The sequence below is a fragment of the Musca autumnalis genome, unplaced genomic scaffold (genome assembly GCF_047663935.1).
Source record: "Musca autumnalis isolate F117 unplaced genomic scaffold, ASM4766393v1 scaffold_1, whole genome shotgun sequence".
Classification (NCBI taxonomy): Eukaryota; Metazoa; Arthropoda; class Insecta; order Diptera; family Muscidae; genus Musca; species Musca autumnalis.
In genome coordinates this window covers 249,461,762-249,476,466 of record NW_027411644.1, presented here as the reverse complement: position 1 = coordinate 249,476,466, position 14,705 = coordinate 249,461,762, and positions in this window count along the sequence as shown.

The window sequence follows — 14,705 nt, the reverse complement described above, 5'->3', positions numbered from 1 at the left end:
CCCAATATACCTACCAGATATAGATCAGGTTCGAATAAGGACTATATTTGTACGCTCCTTCGGGTACCTCCTACACAAAATTTTGGATAAATTCACTTCAACACCTGCTCTCGAATCTTGCATTAGCTGCCTCAATAACGGCAGTTAAAGTTTTTCAGGGGCAAGTCCATACTTCTTGAGAAAACATCCCGGAAGTTGTAAAAAAAAACCCTATGGCACCATATGTAGTGGCTGGAGAGCTCGAATATTGTAATATTTCTTCGAATATTAGATGAAATTCGAAGGCGGTGCTTATAGGTCCATTTCTTCCGGTACCTCCCCCACAGAAGTTCGAAAATATTCGCTAAAATGGTACGCGCAATTTCTCATAGACGTAGCAACCGATTAAGTCCAAACTTTGAATCTCTAAATATTGTCGAAACTTAGTTTATGTTCAAATTCAAAATTTTTGTGTGGTTCGAGGATCCTTTGAACATTTTTACCGAATGTTTTCCTAGTGGCCCTGTTTACAGCGATATTATTTTTTTCGTATCGATAGGGGTTAGCTAGATCCTCCATCGGGACCCTCCCATTGGCGAATTGGGGACGCTCTGACCGAAAGGTTGAGTACCAGGGAAATAAAATACCTGGGGGTGACCAAAATCTAGCTTAAGGAGTGGCAGCTGGCTCCTTAATATCTTTGGATTGCGGAGGTTGAGTCAACCGGTACGGCAATCATCGAGGAACAATCGGCGCACAGAAAACTAATAAGCGGCGATTGTACAGCGAAAAGCGGATGTCTGTTTTGGATCAAGCGATTCGCTATACAAATGTGTTTACCTTAAAGGCGGGATGGTGTCTTTAGTTGGCAGCCCCAACACCATCATAGGATACAGAGGGCCGATCACCCACTTATCTGAAACTCAACGATTAACGAAAAAACTACAAGAGGAAATGATAATCCCAACCTGATGACGAATATTGGAATACGCACACGGCTACGAATAGGACAATGGAACGTCAGGACGCTACGAGAAACGTCAAGGCATACACCAAGCTGGCTCAACAGAAGGCATCAGACGCCTGGATCTCCAATCACTCAGAGATGAAACAAAGAGAAGATTAGTTGATCAAAAGATCTTAGAATATTCGCACTCAAGTGTAGAAAGAACATCATGGGAAGACACATGCAAAACACTACAGGATATCGGAAGAGACATAATCGGTTACAAACAAAATGAAAATCCAAAAGCATACATATCAGAAGATACGTGGACACTTACACAGGAAAGAAATGAATGGAAAAAGCGCAAACTTGACAGTGATGAAGCGTTACAAATATACACAACTGTAGCCAAATTTGTGAAAAAATCTGCCAGAAAAGAAAAAAGAAATTACTTTCAAAAATATAGCCAATGATGCAGAAGCTGCTGCAGGAGCAAACAACATGTGGGAATTGCATTAACTTATCGGGCGACTAAGTAATCAAAATAGAAATTGTGATCACATTGTGAAAGATAAAAACGACCAACCCATCACCCAAGTTGAGGAACAAACACAGCGATGGAAACAACACTTTGAGTTTATAAGCAACGTAAACGAAGATAATCTATCGGACCCAGAACCGTTAATGGAGCACCACATAAACAATTCAATATCCACAGAAACACCAAATCCGAACGAAATAAAACAAGCCGTTTTAAGACTGAAAAGAAGCAAGGCACCAGGTGAAGATGGAATTACACCAGAACTCCTACAAGCTAATCCAGCAACTTCTGCAGAGATGTTATATCCCCATATTCGAAACGCATGGATAAACGAGCAACTACCCAACTCGTGGAACAAAGGCCTTATAATTAAACTGCCCAAGAAAAATTACCTATCTGAATGTGACAACTGAAGAGGTATCACACTACTCAACACCATCTACAAAATAATGGCAATCATATTAAACGATAGACTGCAAGTAATCGAAAAAACGCTCAGAGACGAACAAGCCGGATTTCGCCCCCATAGAAGCTGCCTGGAGCAAGCAAACACTCTACGAATAATAACACTGTGCTACAGTGAAAATTTGCAGGGGTTCTAATGCATAAATTCGGTTTTGTGGGAGTCCACAGAAGACGAAAATACCTTTGGTTTCTTTGGGTCACTTCGGTTTTTCATTTTATAACGGTAAATGTAGTGAAAAATGGGCTTTCTTGGATTTTCAACTTTAAACGTACATTACTTCTTTTTTCCGCAAGCGATTTGCACACACTGTTTTTCATTATAAAGGGGAGAGTAATGCCTTTCGAACAAGCCATAGATTTTTAAAATTGGTTAACAAATGGCTAATTAATAGTGGTTTAAGTGTGACAAAAATGCATTAAAAAACAGTAAAATGTTTTTCCTTGTGCTCTAGGCTGCGTAAATGAATCCTAACGGTACAGTTGTTTACAATTAGCAAGTAGGAAATTTAATTGGCTTTCCAAAATGGGAAAAAGCAACAAAATCCGTGGAAAAATGAATGCGTTATGGCATTTTTTGTGTTTCAATTTTTTGGTTTTTTTTCATATTTTCCTTTATAAAACATTGATTCCTTGTGCGTAATTGTTAAGCAGGATAATCACAATTAGAATCATACATGCTAAGATATCCATCTTTTATAAAGGAAAATATGAAAAAAAACCAAAAAGTTGAAACATAAAAAATGCCATAACGCATTCATTTTTCTACCGATTTCGTTGGTTTTTCCCATTTTGGAAAGCCAACTAAATTTCCTACTTGCTAACAGTAAATAATTGTACTGTTAGGTGTCATTTACGCAGCCTAGAGCACAAGGAAAAACATTTTACTGCTTTTTAATGCGTTTTTGTCACACTTAAACCACTATTACTTAGCCATTTGTTAACCGATTTTAAAAACCTATGGCTTGTTCGAAAGGCATTACTCTCCCCTTTATAATGAAAAACAGTGTGTGCATATCTGTTGTGGAAAAAAGAAGTAATGTCCGTTTAAATTTGAAAATCCAAGAAAGCCCATTTTTCACTACATTTACCGTTATAAAATCAAAACCCGAAGTGACCCAAAGAAACCAAAGGTATTTTCGTCTTCCATGGACTCCCACAAAACCAAATTTGTGCATCAGAAACCCTGCAAAAAAATTTTGTCCACTTTTGTATCACAGTGTAATTATATATAGAATGGAGAACACCTCTTTATTTAGTTTTCGTAGACTTCAAAAAAGCCTTTGACTCGATAAGAAGGTCTGAAATATGGAACGCACTAAAAGCGAAAGGCGTGTATATGAAATTAATTAATATAATCCAAGGCCTATACAATAATGCAGAAACTTGCGTTCTACACAGAGGCAGAAAAAGCGAATCCTTTTATACCAATGCAGGGGTTAAACAAGGATGCCCTCTCTCACCTCTCTTATTTGCAGTAGTTCTCGATGAAATTATGATTAAAATATGCGAAAAGAAACGTGGCATTCAACAACAACATTCAACAATCGCCTTGAAGACCTGGACTTCGCGGACTATATATGTCTCTTGTCCCATAAATTCAGCGATATGCAAAGTAAACTGGGCGACCTGACTGTGCTTGCAAACAAAGCTGGACTGGAAATAAACATTGATAAAACAGAGGCAATGCGAATAAACACCACCAGCGACAACGCATTTAATATCAAAAACAAAGCCTTAAACTATGTAGACAATTTTTGCTACCTCGGGGGTACTATGTCATCAGAAAATGGTGCAGAAGAGGATGTTGACAATAGACTTAAGAAAGCTAGATCCGCCTTTGCCTTTAAGAACCGTTTTAATAAAGTACCGTAGCATTTACACAAAGTGGGCTATTTTATTTTTTTGTAGAATAATACCTGAGAGTGTCTTCTTTCGGGCCATATATACTTTTGTAGCAGTTACGTCCGTTTAACACTTTCAAAATATATTAAAATTACATGGGTAAAATCGAGCTAACATGACCTAAGGAGTTTTGTATTGAAAAGCTGAATTCTAGCGAAGTCCCCACACCCAACCAATATGCTACGATCGTTTCGCTGGTGGTTTAAAGCAGTTCATCGGGTATATCGGATGTGATTAGCTACAAGACAAAGGCTGAGTTTGATAACTTCTATTTATACAAACATGATTGCAAATTTTCAGGTATGAAGTACCCCTCTCGATTTGTACATGTGTAAGTATTGATAAATGATCCTAGACAGGGTACTAGGTTAACTTGATAAGAAAAAGGCTTCAAAAATATTTCAATACTATTGTATCGCCATTCACATCCGATATACCTGATGAGCTGCATTAAACCACCAGCGAAACGATCGTAGCATATTGGTTGGGTGTGTGGGACTTCGCTAGAATTCAGTTTTTAAATACAAAACTCCTTAGGTCATGTTAGCTCTATTAATTCAATTAATTATTAAAAACCTCCATAAATAATGACATTCATCCTAACAAGACAAACATAAATAATATATGAGTTTTTATATGTGTTACATACATGAGTTTTGGGAAATCCAAGGAACATTTTTTTTTAGTTTTGAAGAAATTCAAAATTTTTAGATTTTTTAAATTTGTTTTTCAAAATAGTCAGGCATAATCCCATAGTCGTTGTTTTAATATTTTATTAAAACAACTTTAATTTATTGGTTTATTGCTATTGTTAGCAATACCAACAAACTAGTTATGTATTTTATTCATTGAGACTCAACGAACGCATAGCAGTGGGAAAGATTTGGTTTTGTTTGCAAGTGCAGTTGTTCGAGTTTAGGTCGTGCCAAAGAAATTCTCGATCAGAGTGTTTCTTTGAATACGTTTCTATTTGGATACGTATCCAATTGACACTTGGGTATAAAAAGTTTCTTGTTGAAAAACCTTACCCCTCGGCAATTTTTTCTTACCCCTAATAAATTAAAGTTGTTTTAATAAAATATTAAAACAACGACTATGAGATTAAGCCTGACTATTTTGAAAAACAAAATAGAAGTCATCATCCCAAATAAAAAACGCCAACCCTCCTATTTTTTTATTTTTATACCCTCCACCATAGTATGGAGGGTATATTAAGTTTGTTTTTCCGTTTGTAACGCATTGAAATACTCATTTGCGACCCTATAAAGTATATATATTCTTGATCAGGGTAAAATTCTGAGTCGATCTGTGCACGTCCGTCCGTCCGTCCGTCCGTCCGTCTGTGGTAATCACTCTAGCATCCACAAAAATGGAGATAGGACGCTGAAATTTTGGGAAAGTGCGTCTTTTGTTTGCAGGCAGGTCAAGTTCGATGATGGGCTATATCGGACCACGTTTTGGTATAGCCCCCATATAACGGTACCCCCCGATTTACAGTATTTTGACGTTTTTAGCTACATTTTCAGACCGATTTAGCTATAATTTGACATTTAGGGTTCTTAACTGTCAATAAACTTATATAACAAAAGTGGTGGACATAGGTCCACGTTTTGGTATAGCCCCCATATAACGGTACCCCCCGATTTACGGTATTTTGACGTTTTTAGCTACATTTTCAGACCGATTTAGCTATAATTTGACATTTAGGGTTCTTAACTGTCAATAAACTTATATAACAAAAGTTATGGACATAGGTCCACGTTTTGGTATAGCCCCCATATAACGGTACCCCCCTATTTACGGTATTTTGACGTTTTTAGCTACATTTTCAGACCGATTTAGCTATAATTTGACATTTAGGGTTCTTAACTGTCAATAAACTTATATAACGAAAGTTATGGACATAGGTCCACGTTTTGGTAAAGCCCCCATATAACGGTACCCCCCGATTTACGGTATTTTGACGTTTTTAGCTACATTTTCAGACCGATTTAGCTATAATTTGACACTAAGGGTTCTTAACTGTCAATAAACTTATATAACAAAAGTGGTGGACATAGGTCCACGTTTTGGTATAGCCCCCATATAACGGTACCCCCCTATTTACGGTATTTTGACGTTTTTAGCTACATTTTCAGACCGATTTAGCTATAATTTGACGTTTAGGGTTCTTAACTGTCAATAAACTTATATAACAAAAGTGGTGGACATAGGTCCACGTTTTGGTATAGCCGCCATATAACGGTACCCCCCGATTTACGGTATTTTGACGTTTTTAGCTACATTTTCAGACCGATTTAGCTATAATTTGACATTTAGGGTTCTTAAGTTCCAATAAACTTATATGAGAAAACTTGTGGACATAGGTCCACGTTTTGGTATAGCCGCCATATAACGGTACCCCCCGATTTACGGTATTTTGACGTTTTTAGCTAAATTTTCAGACCGATTTAGTTATAATTTGACATTTAGGGTTCTTAACTGTCAATAAACTATTGGTGGACATAGGTCCACGTTTTGGTATAGCCCCATATAACGGTACCCCCCGATTTACCGTATTTTGACGTTTTTAGCTACATTTTCAGATCGATTTAGCTATAATTTGACATTTAGGGTTCTTAACTGTCAATAAACTTATATAACAAAATTGGTGGACATAGGTCCACGTTTTGGTATAGCCCTCATATAACGGTACCCCCCGATTTACGGTATTTTGACGTTTTTAGCTACATTTTCAGACCGATTTAGCTATAATTTAACATTTAGGGTTCTTAAGTGCCAATAAACTTATATAAAAAAGTTATGGACAGAGGTCCACGTTTTGGTATTGCCCCCATATAACGGTACCCCCCGATTTACGGTATTTTGACGTTTTTAGTTACATTTTCAGACCGATTTAGCTATAATTTGACATTTAATGTTCTTAAGTGCCAGTAAACTTATATAAGAAAACTTTTGGACATAGGTCCACGTTTTGGTATATCCCCCATATAACGGTACCCTCGATTTACGGCATTTTGACGTTTTTTAGCTACATTTTCAGACCGACATAGCTAGAAATTGACATTTAGGGTTCTTAAATGTCAATAAACTTATATAACTAATGGAATATAACGTTACCGCCTGATTTCAGGTATTTTGACGTTTTAAGTCACATTTCTAAACCGAATTAGCTATAATTTGATATTTAGGGTTCTTAGTGACCAAAAAACTTACATTCGAAATAATTATGAACGTAGCTCCATGTTTTGGTATAGCCCCATAGAACGGTACCTCGGTATAAGGGATTTCGGTATCCCCATATAACGGATTTTCGCTATTTTGAGAATTTTACCTACAAGTTTCAACCGAATTATCTGTATTTTAAACATTTGACATTTGAAGTTCTTAGTGGTCACAGCACCTCTCCATCAAAAATTGTCAACATACATATTTAGATATAGGCACCATAAAAAAGGGCCTCCCGAATGAAGCATTTCATGTACATTATCTGACATTTTAACGTACCCACTTTAAGTTGGGGACAGGAATGAAAACTAATTATTCCATTTTAGTTCAGACTTTTTTATGGTGGAGGGTATGAAAAGTTCGGCCCGGCCGAACTTAACGCTTTTTTACTTGTTTTATTTTAATACCCTCCACCATAGTACGGAGGGTATATAAAGTTTGTTTTTCTGTTTGTTGTAATCACTCTAGCGCCCACAATAATTCAGCTAGAAAGCACCCGAGTGTATTTTCTCCATAGGCAGGTCAAGTTCAAATATGGGCTATATCGGCGCACGTTTTGGTATAGCGCCCATATAACGGTACCTCCCGATTTTCAGTATTTTGAGGATTTTAGCTACATTTTTTGACCAAACTACCTGTAATTTAATATTTAAGGTTCACAGTGGTCACGAAACATCTCCACTAAAACCGTCAACATAGGTTTATGTTTTGATATAGCCCCCATAAAACGGTACCTCCCGATTTTCGGTATTTTGAGGATTTTACGTACAATTTTTAACCGAACTACCTGTAGTTTGACAATTGAGGTTCCCAGTGGTCACAAAACATATCCTCAAAAATTTTCAACGTAGTTTTAGTATAGCCCTCATATAATGGTACCTCCCAAATGTCGGTGTTTTGAGGATTTTAGCTACAATTTTTAACCATACTAACTGTAATTTGACATTTAACAATCGTCAATATAGGTACATGTTTTGGTATAGCCCCATATAACGTTTTGAAGATTTTACCTACATTTTTTGATTGCAGTTAATTTAATACTTAAGGTTCACAGTGGTTACAAAACATCTCCACCAAAAACCGTCAACATAGGTCCATGTTTTGGTATAGCCCCCATATAACGGTACCTCCAGATTTTCGGTATTTTTAGGATTTTAGCTACAATTTTTACGGAATTACCAGCAATTTGACAGTTGAGGTTCCCAGTGGTCACAAAACATCTCCGCCAAAAAGTGTCAGCATAGGTTCACGTTTTGGTGTAGCCCTCGATATCTCCCGATGTTCGGTATTTTGAGGGTGTTAGCTACATTGTTTGACGGAACTACCGGTAATTTGACTTTTGAGGTTCCCTGCAGTTATAAAACTTTTCTACCAAAAATTGTGAAGATAGGTAGACAATTTGATATAACCCCATAGGCGATACCTTTCATCTGGCTGAACACATTTTTTATATTAAATTAGATAATTTAGGCATTTGGTCGAAAAATGTGTTCACCAAAAGGAAAGTAATTATTCAAATTTTATTAAGTCTATTTGATGGTGGAGGGTATAACATTTCGGCCCGAACTTAACGTTTTTTTACTTGTTATAGATTGTTTACTGTTGTTTGACTTTTTAATAGATACGAAAAACTCAAAAACACTCATATTTTGATGCAAAATATGAAAAAATCAAATGTTAACTCACGGTGCTCTTGAAACAATTTTAAATGGAAGGTGCTTACACCTCGGAAGTTTTTGCCGATTCTGAAACTACAATGTTTATAGATGAGAAAAATCAAAAAACAAAAAAAATCGCCGGAGCGCTTTTTAAATAAATCGCGATTTAAGTTGACATTTTTAGGGGTGGTTTAGGATTTCACGAATTTGCTTAAAAACCGCAAGTCCTATCAAAATGGGACTAAAGAAAATGTTGTAGCTATGAAAATTCTCTACAAGATTGACATTTATGGTATTCTCGTCGGTTTTACCATTTTTGAGATATAGAAGTTCAAATTGGGACAATTCAAATTCAATTCAATTCTGTATAGCCCCCTTATAAAACAATGTCATGACTGCAAATTCCCAACTTAAACTTATATATCTAAAAAAATGTTACAACTTAGGATAAGTTACTTAGGCCAGTCTTGTAGAGAATTTTCACAGCTTTAAGATTTTCTCAGGTCCCATATCGATAGGACTTACCGTATTCAAGCAAAATCGCGAAACTCTAACAAAAAAACCTAAAAAATGTAAACTGAGCTTCTTTACCTCAAAAATGGTACAGGCTGGGAACAAATGATAAACGTCAATCCTCTAGAGAATTTTCACATCTACAACATATTCTTTAGCTCCATTTAGATTGGACTTGTGCTTTCCAAGTAAAATCGTGAAAACCTAAAAAACACCTAAAAATGTGAATTTTGACCGCGATTTATTTAAAAATCCCTACAGCGATTTTTTCTTGTTTTTGGATTTTTCTCATCTATGAACACTGCTGTTTCAGAATCCGCAAAAACTTCCGACGTGTAAGTACCTTCCATTTAAAATTGTTTCAAGAGCACCGTGAACTTTGACCGTGAATTCCTCTGCAACTAATATACAGAATTTGATCGTATTTGATGCATCGGAAAGCTGATTGGGAAAATATGTCTATCCGTTTAAAAGTTACAGAGTTTTGACCAGAAAAAACGATTCTGAACCACTATGCGGCGCATGATAGCTCACTACCTTCAACGGGTGTTAAAGGCAGCTCCCCAGGTGACAACATGGGAGGTCAGTGTCTAATTGAGATGAAAAAGGGACCAGAATAAGTCCGTTGCTTGTTATCTTCCACCCCTTACGTCAACCGAAACCCAAACTTTAGTTTTCAACAAATTATTTCCTTTATTAATTTTCTTATCGATATGCATAAGGATGCTGTTAGTTTTATTTTCTTACTTTTAAGGCATGTATACGATTTGGGGAGTGTGGAAATTAGACTACGATAGTTCTATCTAACACCTTAGATGATTTTTTTATTGTCTTGAATATAGTGGGTGAAATATGTAAACTAATACGTAAAATACTAAGTGCAGCTGTAAACGAACCTCACAGCTGCAAATTTTACAAAACATCATCATATGTTTTGTTGTCATTCATGTTGTCGTTGTTAAATGTCTTTTTACTTGCTTTACCATAATAATGATGCTAATGTTTGTGAAATGTCTGTTTTGCAGATTTTGAACATTGCATAGACACACATATTTAACATAACATATTAAACATTAAATTTATTTTAACAAAATGTACAGTTGTTGTAGTTGTTTGACCATTGTCTGCCGTCGTCGTTTAGGAAAAGCGGTTTCATTAGTCATTCCAAAGTGGTTAAGTGGACTCAATGACAGCTCAACAATCACAAATATAAATGCGTTATCATCGTCGTCATCATCATCATCAGCATCATCATTGGTTTTAAGGATTCCATTTTAGATTTTCTTGTTATTTTTGTTTTTTGTATTTTCGTCAACAAACAATGAACAAAGTGTTTGAAAATGTCACTGTCAGTCATCTCATGTCGACTGTGAATGGCAAAATGCCATGGAATATGTGTAGAATTTTTATTTGATATTAACAATTTTTCTTATTTTAGACAAACAAAACTCACACATGTATACAGTCAGCACACGCACTGTTTCAGAAGATTTATTGTGGAGAAATTTTGCCGATATAGGATTATTGGAAAAGGATGTATGTTTCGCCTAACATTTCAAAAAACCGTCAAAATTCTTTGAACAAGGTGGCCCGTTGTCTAAGCCAAAACTTTGACTAATGTTGATATTTTTACCTTACAGAATTGTGGTGTACTCTCTCAAAACCATAAATATTAAATTTATGGATAATAACATGTGAAATAGAACAAGAACCTCGTTAATTTCGGACCTCCACTATGAGTCCATTCAGATTCCGAATCATTCATTCTATTTGAACATTACGTGTACAACCTTCAAAAAATACATAAAATCTGGGTGTCAGTCACTACAGTAGACTAATCCTTTAAAAGACTTCATTAAAATACTTTATCCGCAATAACTCTTTTATAGGGACAATACTTAAACGGTATCTATGCCTACTATTATCAGTAGGCATGTTTTATACTCATATCGGATACTAAATTTTCGCCATATCGGTAGAATAATGTGACTAAAAACTTTAAAAGACCAAAGATTGGTAGAAAGTTTTTTAGCCCCAAGGAATACTAAAAACCAAATTTCAGCCATTTCGACGACATAATGTGGGTCAAACCTTCAAACTACAGTAATGTCAGGTGGTACAGTACCGAAAAATGTCTAAGGGAAATTTGTTGTAGCCCCCAAAGAAGACTACTTACTTCGTCGGCCTTCTGCAGAACATTGGTCTTATAAGACGAGCTAAGAGAAGATTTCCATTCCTCTCTATTTCTTTGTTAATTTAATTCTCCAATTTGTAATACTGTGTTTTTCGATCTCGTCTTCGGCTTGTTGAATCCATCGAAGTTTTGGCCGTCCAGTTCAGCGTGTATCGCCCTAATCCGTATTTATACAACTCTTTAGAGGGTTCAGCATCGTTCATAACCTGACATAACCTAAACCATGGCAATCGTTGTCGTTGTATAGCTGCTACAGATCCTGGTTCATATGACGTCGATACTCACCGTCAACGCAGATTGGTCCGTAGAGCTTTCGAAGAATTTTTCTCTCAAACATACCAAGCACTACCTTATCTGCTTGCGCAAGTACCAACAAAAATTCGCAGCCAAACTCATGCATTTTGTCATGACAGCTATAATACAGTACGTTCCCTTTAGGTGTTGTTGTGACGCTCTTCCCAATTCATCGTATTTCCTTTATGGCAGTAATATCGGCCTTGTATTTTTCAAGTACATCTGTTACTGCCTAAACTGCACTTTCTCTATAAAGAGTGGGAACGTTCAACTTTAGAGGGGTTTGTTTTACTCAGTATGTTGCTTTTGGACTGACAAATTTCTGAGGGAATTTTCTGTAGCTTCAAAGAAGACTTCGCATTTAGTCTATTTAAGCTATTTCGGTTAGATAATGTGGTTAAAACCTTCAAATTGCGGAAAATGGGGGGTTACCTTTCTATGGGGCTATGTGTACAAAATTCAAAATGTAGACCGATACAGCCCATTTCCAATTCCAAACATCCTAGTACCACTTCTGTACTAATTATAAAGCTCTTACTTACATCAGGGACATAGTCAGAAATGCATATAGATACCGTTTCGGGGAATGTCCACGGGACAAAATTGAACTTTCGAATGTAAACAAAAAAAAAAAAAAATCACCAGCTTGACTACGTGGTTTAGAAATCGATTTTCCTGGTCAAAATCCCAATTTTTGTCGTCACCGATTGTTAATTTCTATATTAGATTCGATAGAAAACATATTGAAACTAAGGAAACCAAAAAATTAGGTCATGATATTGGAAGGTGAGGGTGTGACGTGCTTCTAAAAACGATATTTTTCCCAATATTGGAAAATACATCACATTTGCAAATTTTTGGAGATAAAATTGCTATTTCTCGGAAACAATAACCGATATTGTGTTCATTGTTGTTGTTTTTTTTTTTTTTTTTTTGTTAGGTAGCACTATAGGTCCAATGACAGGTTTCTGAGGCAAAAAGTCTATTTTTGAATATATATTTGGATAAAATAGTAACGGGATTAGATTCTTGACACTTTGAGCCACTTAGAAACAAAATCATTTCAACCTGGCAACGCTTCATGATCACATACCTGACTGTAAAGAACATACCTGACTGTAAGAACAAATTTGTTTCGCTCGACAATTAAAACCCGCTAACATTATAAACAGTTTTTTAATGGATAACACGTTTTTTGTGTAGTTTATATTATAGTTTATACGATTTTTGACCGACGTTATAAGCGATTTCGACTGTACTCAAAAATTGAACGCGATCCGCATTAATGATGGAGGTCACAATTATTATTCTATACCAATACGTCAAATGATCTCTAGATTTCGCGGTGGACTAAAACCCGTTGTGGGGAGGTCCCCCGCCCCCTCCATTTTACGGTACAAAAACTACCTTACGATCTATTCTAGCAACTTCGGTCTAGCCATTTCGGAGGATTTATATTTCGAACATCATGGCAGACCTGAATAATTTGATATATATATATGTAGATATATATACCTGAACCGATCAGAACCAAATTTTCTGGACGTGATCCTTATATGATCAGGATGTACCATATCAAATGTTAAAGTCATCGGATGCAAATTGTGACCTTAGTGCGGCTTAAATATAAAATCGGGTAAAATCGGTTGAAACATATAAACGAAAACTATATATATATATATCTGAACCGATTCCTTCCAAATTTTGCAGATATATTTTTATGCTCACTATAAACATCAGGACGAAATTTGAAAGGTCCAGCAGCTTCCAGTGACTTGTTGCCACAAAAACCTGTCATTGGGCCCAAAGTGGGTAGGTAGGATTGTTGTTTTTAAAATCGGTTCAATAAGTTACCGTAGCGTTTACACGTAGTGAGTTGTTTTATTTTTCCTCAGGTGAAATTCCAAATTAAGTGGAGTAAAACTTTTAAGGAACAACATGGAACAATTATCGGTACTCACAGAAAGATGCCCCATAGTACGTATCATTTTTCAGTACATATATACTTTTGTAATCGTCTCGTACCGTCCGTTTAATACTTTTTGCCCCCATTTACGGCAATACAACCCAGCAAAATAAATTGGAAGCAGTTCAATGTAGACTACTTCTATCACGGCATGTTTTGATGCAGTTCAAACGGAGTCATGAAAAAGGCACTCCATTCCTCACATTTTAACCGCTTTTGGATGCAATCCAAAGAATCACATCCATTTGCAGTTAAAATGCAGTGCCAAGGGTCAGTTAAAATGCAGTGCCAAAGGCTTAGTTAAAATGCAGTGTTATGGAGTGCATCTTTCAGTAGTCACGCTCTTGTAAAAGTCATGAGTGAAAATGCATAATTGGATGCACTTCCAGATTACTTGTATATATAATTTAACTGCATCTTTGGAGGCAAACATTTTGCTGGGAAGTTTAATCAGGGGCAAGTCCATACTTCCTGAGAAAATAGACTGAAAAGTGCAAAAAAACAACTATGGCACCGTGTGTAGTGGTTGGAGCACAAGATAACTCTCCAACGGATCTGCCGAACCGATCCAAAATGTGGCCTTCGAAATATTTTGTCCAAACTTAGTTTATGTTTGAAGATAAGCCATACCGGCCCACTCCTACAGGTACCTCCCCCACAAAAGGTCAAATATATTCGGAAAAATTGTGGGCGCGATAACTCTTGAAGGGGGTGATCGATTAGGTCCATACTTTACACTTCCTAATATATCTAACTGGTATAGATCAGGTACGAATATGGACTATATTTGCCCACTACTTCGGGTACCTCCCACACAAAATTTCGGATAAGTTCACTTAAAGACCTGCTCTCGAATCACTTTGATTTTTAATTAATTCTCTTTCGAGTTGAGCTGTTAGGCCTTTAGAGATACATTGAAAAATTAGGAGTCTACCGAAGTCCCACGCATCCAACCATTACACTACGTTTCACGGGTGGTAAATCCGATCTTCAGGTGTATTAGGATGTTGTTTTTGTGG